This window comes from Triturus cristatus, chromosome 8 (genome assembly GCF_964204655.1).
Source record: "Triturus cristatus chromosome 8, aTriCri1.1, whole genome shotgun sequence".
Lineage (NCBI taxonomy): Eukaryota > Metazoa > Chordata > Amphibia > Caudata > Salamandridae > Triturus > Triturus cristatus.
This window is the reverse complement of record NC_140591.1, coordinates 1621653785-1621666117: the sequence shown is the minus strand read 5'-3', so window position 1 is coordinate 1621666117 and position 12333 is coordinate 1621653785. Positions and strand designations below refer to the sequence as shown.

General features: G+C 37.5%; 1 non-coding gene across 1 annotated transcript; it reads left to right on the top strand.

Moving 5' to 3' along the window:
• Positions 1-6377: 6377 nt before the first annotated feature.
• TRNAT-CGU (transfer RNA threonine (anticodon CGU)) lies at positions 6378-6450 on the top strand. The gene has a single exon. It is a non-coding gene; the product is annotated as a tRNA-Thr (tRNA).
• The last annotated feature ends 5883 nt before the right edge of the window (positions 6451-12333 follow it).

Below are 12333 nucleotides of genomic sequence, written 5' to 3'. Positions count from 1 at the left end.
TCTTCTAGACATTCAACCACAGGTTGCACAAGGAAGGTTTTACAAAGATTCTAGGTCTCTTGTAGAGTCTTCTGCATGTCGCAGTGACCTGATTCCTGACAGTACCCCCTCTCAATGACCGATTCATCGGTCTTGGCTTGAAAGGGTGCTGTAAATGAAATCGTTTAATTAACAAGGGAGCATGAACATTCTGTACTGGCTCCCAAGATCTGTCTTCAGGGCCATAACCCTTCCAGTCAACCAAATAGAATAATTTCTGGTGTACTCTTTTTGAATCCAAAATTTCTTTTACCTCATACTCTGAGTGTCCCTCAATGTCTAAAGGATGTGGTGGATCACCCAATCGAATGTGAGGGACCGTCTTCTTCAATAGGGATACATGGAAAACTGGATGAATACCTAAACTAGAAGGAAGTTTAAGTTTCACTGTTACTGGTCCTAGTACTTTCTCAACAGGATAGGGACCTACAAAACGGGGTTGAAATTTCCTATTTCCCTTCAGACGAAGGTTCCAGGAGGATAGCCAAGCTAAATCCCCTATGTGAAATATTGGTGCCTCTTTTCGATGTTTGTCTGCTTGTTTCTTGTAATTGTCTTTTGCTTTTATCAAGTTAGCTTCTGCTGATTTACGGACTGAGGATAGGTTCTCTAAAAGATCCCCAACAGCGGGTACCCCTAAATCCCCCTGAAAGCTAAAAGGATTTGGATGCAACCCAAAATTCAAAAAGAAGGGGGAGTACCCTGTAGAGACATTGGTAGCATTGTTGTGTGTGAATTCTGCCATCCACAAAACATCCGCCCATTCACCACCCCGATCCAGAAGAAACAAACGAATATATTGCTCTAATTCTTGGTTTACTCTTTCAGTCTGTCCATCTGTTTCAGGGTGGTAACTGGTCGAGAGTCGAATTTCTACTCCCAAACCCTGCAGAAATGCATTCCAAAAGCGGGACAAAAATTGGGGTCCTCGGTCCGAGATCAAAATCTTAGGAATCCCATGAATCTTTACTATATTCTCACTAAAGAGTCTAGCAACTTCCTGGGCTGAGGGAACCCCTTTTACCGGGACAAAATGGCTCATCTTGGTGAAGGCATCTACTACCACCAGTATAGTATCAAACCCTCGACTCAGGGGCAGGTCAACAATTAAATCCAATGTGACTGTGTGCCATGGATGTGTAGGAGTGGGCAAGGGTTGTAACAGTCCCCGGGGACCCTGTCTACAGGATTTCCCCCGTGCACAAAGCTCACAAGATTCTACATAGCGTTTAATTTGGGAATTCATACTGGGCCACCAGAAATAGCGTTGAATCAGGTCTTGGGTCTTAAATATGCCTTTATGTCCTGCTAGGGGTAGATCATGGCAGTCTCTCAATGCTCGTTCTTGGATTTCTTTGGTGGGTAAATATAGAGCTCCGTTATGATAAGGCAAGGAGTTGATAATGTCCCTGCCACTTTCCAATTGCGCCCATTCCTTCATCTCCTCCTCAGACATCAATTTTCTGACTTCTTCTTGATAATTGAGCACAGTCAAGGAACATACAAACTTAGAGGTTGGAATAATAGGTTGGGGGTCCACCGAATGTTCTGTGGTCTCGGTTTGTATCCTTGACAGAGCATCCGCTTTTCCATTCTTGCTCCCTGGGCGGTACGTGATCACAAAATCGAAGTCTGCAAAATATAGGGACCAACGTAACTGGCGAGGTGTTAAAGTCTTTGCGGATCTCAAAAATTGAAGATTCTTGTGGTCTGTGAACACCGTGATCGTATGCCTGGCTCCAAGCAGATAGTGTCTCCATTCTTCAAAGGCATCCTTCACCGCCAGTAACTCCTTCTCAGCAATCGTATAATTGACTTCTGCAGCATTTAACTTCCTAGACCGGAAGGCCACTGGATGTAATTGCCCCGTAGATTTGTGTCGCTGAGATAACACACCTCCAATTGCTTGATCAGATGCATCAGCTTCCACAAAGAAGGGTTCAGCTGGGTCCGCGTGAAGCAAGATCGGAGCCGAAGTGAAGCTCTTCTTTAAAAAAGCAAAGGCTTGCTCCGCTTCTTCTCCCCACTGAAATTTTACTCCCTTTTTGAGGAGTCTCGTAATGGGGATGATTTTCTGTGAAAATCCCAAGATAAATCGCCTGTAGAAGTTGGCAAATCCAAGGAACCGCTGAACCTCTTTAACATCTCTTGGAGAAGGCCAATCAATGACTGACTGAACTTTCTTCATATCCATAGTGATTCCCTCCGGAGACAAGATGAATCCCAAAAATTCCACAGACTGCACGCTGAAAGCACATTTCTCCAATTTAACAAAGAGCTGATGTTGACGAAGTCTTTCTAGGACTGATTTGACATGTTCAGTGTGCTCTTGCGGATCTTTGGAAAAGATTAAGATGTCGTCTAAATAAACCACAGCTATTTTGTCAATCAAATCTCCCATGATGTCGTTGATGAAATGCTGAAAGGCGGCTGGGGCATTACACAGACCAAATGGCATCACCTGGTATTCGAACAGCCCATATTTTGTTCGAAATGCCGTCTTCCACTCATGTCCTTCTTTCATTCGGATAAGGTGATAGGCACCTCGAAGATCGAGTTTGGTAAAAATCTGAGCCTCCTTAATCTGATCCAAAAGAACTGAAATCAAAGGAAGAGGATAGCGATTTTTGATTGTTACTCTGTTTATGGCTCGGTAGTCAATGCACGTTCTCAAAGATCCTTCTTTCTTAGGGATGAAAAATAATGGAGATGAGACCGGGGACTGAGATGGTCGAATAAATCCGTTGGCTAGATAGCGGTCTAAATATTCTTTAAGATAGGCATTTTCCGCTTCAGTCAAGGCATATATTCTACTGCAAGGCAGCACAGCACCTGGTTCCAAATCAATTGCGCAGTCATAGGATCGATGCGGTGGCAGTCTTTCAGCTTCTCGCTCATTAAAGACTTCTTGAAATTCTCGGTACTCTTTCGGAATCTCTGTTGCTTCAACCACTCCAATAACTCCAGGACTGAATGACAACAAGGCGGCTTGAGAGGGTTCAATATTCTCTTCAATATTCTCAGGGGTCGCAGGGAAACAATGCTCCAAACAGAATAAGGAATCCATCTCCACAGTCCGATTCTCCCAATCAATGGTAGGATTATGTATGGTTAACCAGGGGAGCCCCAAGATAATTTGGAATTGAGGGGCATCAATGAGATTGAATTGGATTAGTTCTCGATGTCCATTGGCTTGAATGAGTTCCACAACTTCAGTATGATGAGTGATGGGGCCGGAAGAGAGATTAGTCCCATCCACTGCCCGAACAGATTCTATTTTGTCTTTTAATACTGCTTGTATTCCGATCCTCTTTGCGTACTTAATGTCACAAAAATTGCCTGTGGCACCTGAATCAATCATTATCGCCACTCCAGTAATTTCTTGTTCCCCAAACTTCAGGGTCATTTGCAATATTAAATGGGGCGCTTGCGTTTGAAGGGTATTCATAACTTGATGGAAGGTTGGAGTCTCGTGTTCCCCTTTCGCCATCTGAATGACTCCTTCTACAGATGGTTTTGCCCGTTTCCCGAAACTGGAGTCTTAGGTCTCTTCGGGCATTCCTTCACAAAGTGCCCCGAACCACCACAATACATACATAATTTCTTCGCTCTCCTTTGTTCCTTCTCTTCCTTGCTCAACGGACCACGTACCGAGCCAATCTGCATTGGTTCACTCTCAGCAGTCTTTTCTGAGTTCTTGCCACCCTCAGAACGTACTTTATCAAATCGAGGGTAGTTCCATCGAAAGTCTCTAAATTTCTTTTCGCCTTTTCTTTCGGAGCTGCGAAAATCAATTTCCAAAACCAGATCCACTAACTCAGAAAATTCAGTTGGTCGGTTCGGAATCTGGGCCAAAGTATCTTTAATCTCATCTTTCAAACCACGATAAAACAAGGCTGCTCTCTTCTCCTCCGGCCAATTAGTCTCTACTAATAATTTATTAAATTGCGTCAAATATGCAATTAAATCTTTATTGCCTTGTCGCAGCTCTAGCAGTTCGTTATCAGTTGCTTGAGAGATCTTGCGTCTGTCAAAAATCCGAAGGAATTCAGCCTTGAATTGATCAAAGTCATATAGCAGCGGATCATCTTGAGTAACTAAAGGCATCGCCCAATTAGCTGCATCTCCACTTAGATAAGAGAGAACAAATGCCACTCTAGACTGTGCATCTGGAAATAAGGTGGAGCGACACATGAAGTGTAGGGAGCATTGTGTGAAAAAGATTTGGGCTTTCTGGGGATCCCCACTAAACTTCTCTGGAGGGGCCAATGGGATAATGGGTGAAACAGAATGGAGAACCTGCGTGACAGTGCGTGTATTATGTTCAGGGACGGAACTCGTGGGAACTGTTTGAGAAGAACTAGATGCTCCCCCTGTAATCTCACTAACTCTTTGGGATAATATCAAGGTCTCCTGACGAGAAGCCTGAATTTCTTGCCTCAAATTTTTATTTTCCTCACTGAGGGTTCCTAACTCTCGTTGAATCCCTATCAACATTTCTCCTACAGCCTTTAAGTTAAATCCCTCCGTCATTCTGTCTGGGTGAAAATACTTCGTGGGCACTTCAATCTGTCAAGTTCCCAACTTCTTCACGGAGACAGAACGATGAGAGTTCCCAACGCCCACTCCCCAGAACCCACTGCAACTCAGGCAGCTGTTCCAGGAAGGGGGAAAGGGGAATTGGACAGAGAAGAGACACTCCGACTACTCCTGGACTTCCTCCACCTGCCTGCCAAGTCTTCGTTTGGTTATTCTATTGGCTGGAATTGGAGTTCACCTAATGCACACAGGAGATAACACCTTGGTAACACTTAAACATAAATATATATTTCCATTCACTGTAGGACTTGTTCTAAACCCTTTTCTTTACCCTACCAGGTTCTGACGGAGTCTTGCTTCTCTTCTTTCACTCAGTAGCCTCAGTTATATTGGGACTGAAGACTCCTAATACACACAAGGGAAAATATCTGGGGTTAACACATTGCCTTTCCCTCCCCGCATCAATGACTAATTTTACCTCACAATTCCCACCTGCTATATGCCAGTAGGCTATTGTAGAATATGACTTGGTGAGCAGTTAGTCGGTTGAAGGCAAATTGACTTTATCCCTGCAGATAGCTCAGTTCCTCATAAAGAGTAATGAAGGAGATGTTCACTGTTACAGGTTCTTTTGATGCGCGCAAAAGGGAACAAGGAAGGAAAAATAGGTAGGAGTGAACAGGAAAAGCGCTAGGACAGTGGGGTTCAACTTTTCATTGAGTCACAGTCAAATGACGAACGGGAATCCTGAGACCGGAACAGTCTTACTTGTGATGCAGGAAATGGTGTCCTCACCGAAGACTTCTCAGTATTCTTCTAAGCTGAAGGAACTCTGGAAGGGTCGAGGATGAAGAGCTGAAGTCCAACTACTAGATACTGCCGTATCTTACCACATAGAAGGTAACTCCGACACCCTTCCTGAAGTGGCACTATGGAAGCCAAAACGTCCGACTGACTGGACGTAACACTGCAGGATAACTCTAGAAGTCTGACATGAGAGAATTACTTCCCACGGCAGCGAACTTACGAGACTCTCTCAGAACAACCACTCGTCTCCTCATACAAATTGAAGTGCGCAGATTCGCGCGCCGACTCGCGACTCGGCACCTAAAGTCTCGCGATAACTTAGACTCCCATAGACCCAATGCCGCGTAATGGGAAACCAAGCGGCCATCTTAAAACGTGCAACTCTTCTAGACATTCAACCACAGGTTGCACAAGGAAGGTTTTACAAAGATTCTAGGTCTCTTGTAGAGTCTTCTGCATGTCGCAGTGACCTGATTCCTGACACTGTGGCTTAGCTGGTTAAAGGGCCTGTCTAGTAAACAGGAGATCCTGAGTTCAAATCTCAGCAGTGCCTTGCTTTCCTCATTCTTAAATAAAAAACTATTTTCATTAAGTCGTCCTGCGATTCAATTCAATTAGAAAAGTCTGATTTATCTTTTGGTTGAACAGATCATCTTAAACCTAATAAAAACTGATAGTGTTTTCACTATTATAGTAACAATACTGTGATTGCAAAAATCAAAAAAGAATTTCAATGAGCAAGAGGCAGATGAAATATAACCCTAGATTTGAGCAATATTGATGAATATATGTAAAACACTTATTTATGAACTATTCAAAATATGGGATTGAGTTTAAAATTTGTTCTTTTGTAATACAACATAGCTATTCTTGTTTACAGATTAGGAATCCTTGCTTGTTTAACATTAGAATACATATTAAGACACTTTAACACAGGCACAGAATTTGATCACCAATACTAAATTAATGATCCCTTCTGTATCACTAAAATAGGTGCTGTGGCTAAGTGGTTAAAGCGCCTGTCTCGTAAACAGGAAATCCTGAGTTCAAATCTCAGCAGCACCTTATTATTGGTCCTTACATGTAAAAATAATTTTCAACACGCAAATGTTTAATACATTTTAAAAAGAAAAGTGTTGTTCTGTGAACATTAGAATGGGTCATCTTAAATTGAAAAACTAAAAAACGTGGTATTGTGAAGATTTTCAAAGTAATGCTTTGAATGAAAAAGGGAAAAAAGAGTGACAAAGAGCAAAATAGAGATAAAAAATCATTCTAGAGTTGAAATCAAGTAATGCATTCTTAAAGAAGGCATAATTAAAACATTTATGAACAGGATAAGCAATATATCAATGAGGTGTTTATCAATAGGATCAGTATCCTCGTCTAAAGTAGTTGAGTAGAGCGTTTTCTGAACTGAGAAATGATTATGAAAGTGAAAAACTCAGGATTCTCTTGAACACCATATGGCAAACTGTTCATTAAAGCATTTTCAAGAGGGTGCTGTGGCTTTGCTGGTTAAAGCGCCTGTCTAGTAAACAGGAGATGCTGAGCTCAAATCTCAGCAGTGCCTTGCTTTCCTCATTCTTAAATAAAAAACTATTATCATTAAGTCGTCCTGCGATTCAATTCAATTAGAAAAGTCTGATTTATCTTTCGGTTGAACAGATCATCTTAAACCTAATAAAAACTGAAAGTGATTTCAATATTATAGTAACAATACTGTGATTGCAAAATCAAAAAGGTATTTCAATGAGCAAGAGGCAGATGAAATATAACTCTAGATTTGAGCAATATTGATGAATATATGTAAAACACTTATTTATGAACTATTCAAAATATGGGATTGAGTTTAAAATGTGTTCTTTTTAATACAACATAGCTATTCTTGTTTACAGATTAGGAATCCTTGCTTGTTTAACATTAGAATACAAATAAAGACACTTTAACACAGGCACAGAATTTGATCACCAATACTGAATTAATGATCCCTTCTGTATCGCTAAAGTAGGTGCTGTGGCTGAGTGGTTAAAGCGCCTGTCTTGTAAACAGGAAATCTTGAGTTCAAATCTCAGCATCGCCTTATTATTGGTCCTTACATGTAAAAATAATTTTCATCACGCAAATGTTTAATACATTTTAAAAAGAAAAGTGTTGTTCTGTGAACATTAGAATGGGTCATCTTAAATTGAAAAACAAAAAAACGTGGTATTGTGAAGATTTTCAAAGTAATGCTTTGAATGAAAAAGGGAAAAAAGAGTGGCAAAAAGCAAAATAAAGATAAAAAATCATTATAGAGTTGAATTCAAGTAATGCATTCTTAAAGAAGGCATAATTAAAACATTTATGAACAGGATAAGCAATATATCAATGAGGTGTTTATGAATAGGATCAGTATCCTCGTCTAAACTATATGAGTAGAGCGTTTTCTGAACTGAGAAATGATTATGAAAGTGAAAAACTCAGGATTCTCTTGAACACCATATGGCAAACTGTTCCTTAAAGCATTACCAAGAGGGTGCTGTGGCATAGCTGGTTAAAGCGCCTGTCTAGTAAACAGGAGATCCTGAGTTCAAATCTCAGCAGTGCCTTTCTTTCCTCATTCTTTAATAAAAAACTATTTTCATTAATTCGTCCTGAGATTCATTTAAATTAGAAAAGTCTGATTTATCTTTCGGTTGAACAGATCATCTGAAACCTAATAAAAATTGAAAGTGTTTTCAACATTATAGTAACAATACTGTGATTGCAAAATCAAAAAGGTATTTCAATGAGCAAGAGGCAGATGAAATATAACCCTAGATTTGAGCAATATTGATGAATATATTTAAAACACTTATTTATGAACTATTCAAAATATGGGATTGAGTTTAAAATGTGTTCTTTTTAATACAACATAGCTATTCTTGTTTACAGATTAGGAATCCTTGCTTGTTTAACATTAGAATACAAATAAAGACACTTTAACACAGGCACAGAATTTGATCACCAATACTGAATTAATGATCCCTTCTGTATCACTAAAGTAGGTGCTGTGGCTAAGTGCTTAAAGCGCTTGTCTCGTAAACAGGAAATCCTGAGTTCAAATCTCAGCAGCACCTTGTTATTGGTCCTTACATGTAAAAATATTTTCATCACGCAAATGTTTAATACATTTTAAAAAGAAAAGTGTTGTTCTGTGAACATTAGAATGGGTCATCTTAAATTGAAAAACAAAAAAACGTGGTATTGTGAAGATTTTCAAAGTAATGCTTTGAATGAAAAAGGGAAAAAAGAGTGACAAAGAGCAAAATAGAGATAAAAAATCATTCTAGAGTTGAATTCAAGTAATGCATTCTTAAAGAAGGCATAATTAAAACATTTATGAACAGGATAAGCAATATATCAATGAGGTGTTTATGAATAGGATCAGTATCCTCGTCTAAACTATTTGAGTAGTGCGTTTTCTGAACTGAGAAATGATTATGAAAGTGAAAAACTCAGGATTCTCTTGAACACCATATGGCAAACTGTTCTTTAAAGCGTTTTCAATAGGGTGATGTGGCTTAGCTGGTTAAAGCGCCTGTCTAGTAAACAGGAGATCCTGAGTTCAAATCTCAGCAGTGCCTTGCTTTCCTCATTCTTAAATAAACATCTATTTTCATTAATTCGTCCTGCGATTCAATTAAATTAGAAAAGTCTGATTTATCTTTTAGTTGAACAGATCATCTTAAACCTAATAAAAACTGAAAGTGATTTCAATATTATAGTAACAATACTGTGATTGCAAAATCAAAAAGGTATTTCAATGAGCAAGAGGCAGATGAAATATAACCCTAGATTTGAGCAATATTCATGAATATATGTAAAACACTTATTTATGAACTATTCAAAATATTGGATTGAGTTTAAAATGTGTTCTTTTGTAATACAACATAGCTATTCTTGTTTACAGATTAGGAATCCTTGCTTGTTTAACATTAGAATACATATTAAGACACTTTAACACAGGCACAGAATTTGATCACCAATACTAAATTAATGATCCCTTCTGTATCACTGAAATAGGTGCTCTGGCTAAGTGGTTAAAGCGCCTGTCTCGTAAACAGGAAATCCTGAGTTCAAATCTAAGCAGCACCTAATTATTTGTCCTTAAATGTAAAAATAATTTTCATCACACAAATGTTTAATACATTTTAAAAAGAAATTTGTTGTTCTGTGAACATTAGAATGGGTCATCTTAAATTGAAAAACAAAAAAACATGGTATTGTGAAGATTTTCAAAGTAATGCTTTGAATGAAAAAGGGAAAAAAGAGTGACAAAGAGCAAAATAGAGATAAAAATCATTCTAGAGTTGAATTCAAGTAATCCATTCTTAAAGAAGGCATAATTAAAACATTTATGAACAGGATAAGCAATATATCAATGAGGTGTTTATGAATAGGATCAGTATCCTCGTCGAAAGTAATTGAGTAGAGCGTTTTCTGAACTGAGAAATGATTATGAAAGTGAAAAACTCAGGATTCTCTTGAACACCATATGGCAAACTGTTCCTTAAAGCATTACCAAGAGGGTGCTGTGGCATAGCTGGTTAAAGCGCCTGTCTAGTAAACAGGAGATCCTGAGTTCAAATCTCAGCAGTGCCTTTCTTTCCTCATTCTTAAATAAAAAACTATTTTCATTAATTTGTCCTGAGATTCAATTAAATTAGAAAAGTCTGATTTATCTTTCGGTTGAACAGATCATCTGAAACCTAATAAAAATTGAAAGTGTTTTCAATTTATAGTAACAATACTGTGATTGCAAAATCAAAAAGGTATTTCAATGAGCAAGAGGCAGATGAAATATAACCCTAGATTTGAGCAATATTGATGAATATATTTAAAACACTTATTTATGAACTATTCAAAATATGGGATTGAGTTTAAAATGTGTTCTTTTTAATACAACATAGCTATTCTTGTTTACAGATTAGGAATCCTTGCTTGTTTAACATTAGAATACAAATAAAGACACTTTAACACAGGCACAGAATTCGATCACCAATACTAAATTAATGATCCCTTCTGTATCACTAAAGTAGGTGCTGTGGCTAAGTGCTTAAAGCGCCTGTCTTGTAAACAGGAAATCCTGAGTTCAAATCTCAGCAGCACCTTGTTATTGATCCTTACATGTAAAAATATTTTCATCACGCAAATGTTTAATACATTTTAAAAAGAAAAGTGTTGTTCTGTGAACATTAGAATGGGTCATCTTAAATTGAAAAACAAAAAAACGTGGTATTATGAAGATTTTCAAAGTAATGCTTTGAATGAAAAAGGGAAAAAAGAGTGACAAAGAACAAAATAGAGATAAAAAATCATTCTAGAGTTGAATTCAAGTAATGCATTCTTAAAGAAGGCATAATAAAAACATTTATGAACAGGATAAGCAATATATCAATGACGTGTTTATGAATAGGATCAGTATCCTCGTCGAAAGTAGTTGAGTAGAGCGTTTTCTGAACTTAGAAATGATTATAAATGTGAAAAACTCAGGATTCTCTTGAACACCATATGGCAAACTGTTCCTTAAAGCATTTTCAAGAGGGTGCTGTGGCTTAGCTGGTTAAAGCGCCTGTCAAGTAAACAGGAGATCCTGAGTTCAAATCTCAGCAGTGCCTTGCTTTCCTCATTCTTAAATGAAAAACTATTTTCATTAATTCGTCCTGCGATTCAATTAACTTAGAAAAGTCTGGTTTATCTTTCAGTTGAACAGATCATCTTAAACCTAATAAAAACTGAAAGTGTTTTCAATATTATAGTAACAAATCTGTGATTGCAAAATCAAAAAGTTATTTCAATGAGCAAGAGGCAGATGAAATATAACGCTAAATTTGAGCAATATTGATGAATATATGTAAAACACTTATTTATGAACTATTCAAAATATGGGATTGAGTTTAAAATGTGTTCTTTTTAATACAACATAGCTATTCTTGTTTACAGATTAGGAATCCTTGCTTGTTTAACATTAGAATACAAATAAAGACACTTCAACACAGGCACAGAATTTGATCACCAATACTGAATTAATGATCCCTTCTGTATCGCTAAAGTAGGTGCTGTGGCTGAGTGGTTAAAGCGCCTGTCTTGTAAACAGGAAATCTTGAGTTCAAATCTCAGCATCACCTTATTATTGGTCCTTACATGTAAAAATAATTTTCATCACGCAAATGTTTAATACATTTTAAAAAGAAAAGTGTTGTTCTGTGAACATTAGAATGGGTCATCTTAAATTGAAAAACAAAAAAACGTGGTATTGTGAAGATTTTCAAAGTAATGCTTTGAATGAAAAAGGGAAAAAAGAGTGGCAAAAAGCAAAATAAAGATAAAAAATCATTATAGAGTTGAATTCAAGTAATGCATTCTTAAAGAAGGCATAATTAAAACATTTATGAACAGGATAAGCAATATATCAATGAGGTGTTTATGAATAGGATCAGTATCCTCGTCTAAACTATTTGAGTAGAGCGTTTTCTGAACTGAGAAATGATTATGAAAGTGAAAAACTCAGGATTCTCTTGAACACCATATGGCAAACTGTTCCTTAAAGCATTACCAAGAGGGTGCTGTGGCATAGCTGGTTAAAGCGCCTGTCTAGTAAACAGGAGATCCTGAGTTCAAATCTCAGCAGTGCCTTTCTTTCCTCATTCTTTAATAAAAAACTATTTTCATTAATTCGTCCTGAGATTCATTTAAATTAGAAAAGTCTGATTTATCTTTCGGTTGAACAGATCATCTGAAACCTAATAAAAATTGAAAGTGTTTTCAACATTATAGTAACAATACTGTGATTGCAAAATCAAAAAGGTATTTCAATGAGCAAGAGGCAGATGAAATATAACCCTAGATTTGAGCAATATTGATGAATATATTTAAAACACTTATTTATGAACTATTCAAAATATGGGATTGAGTTTAAAATGT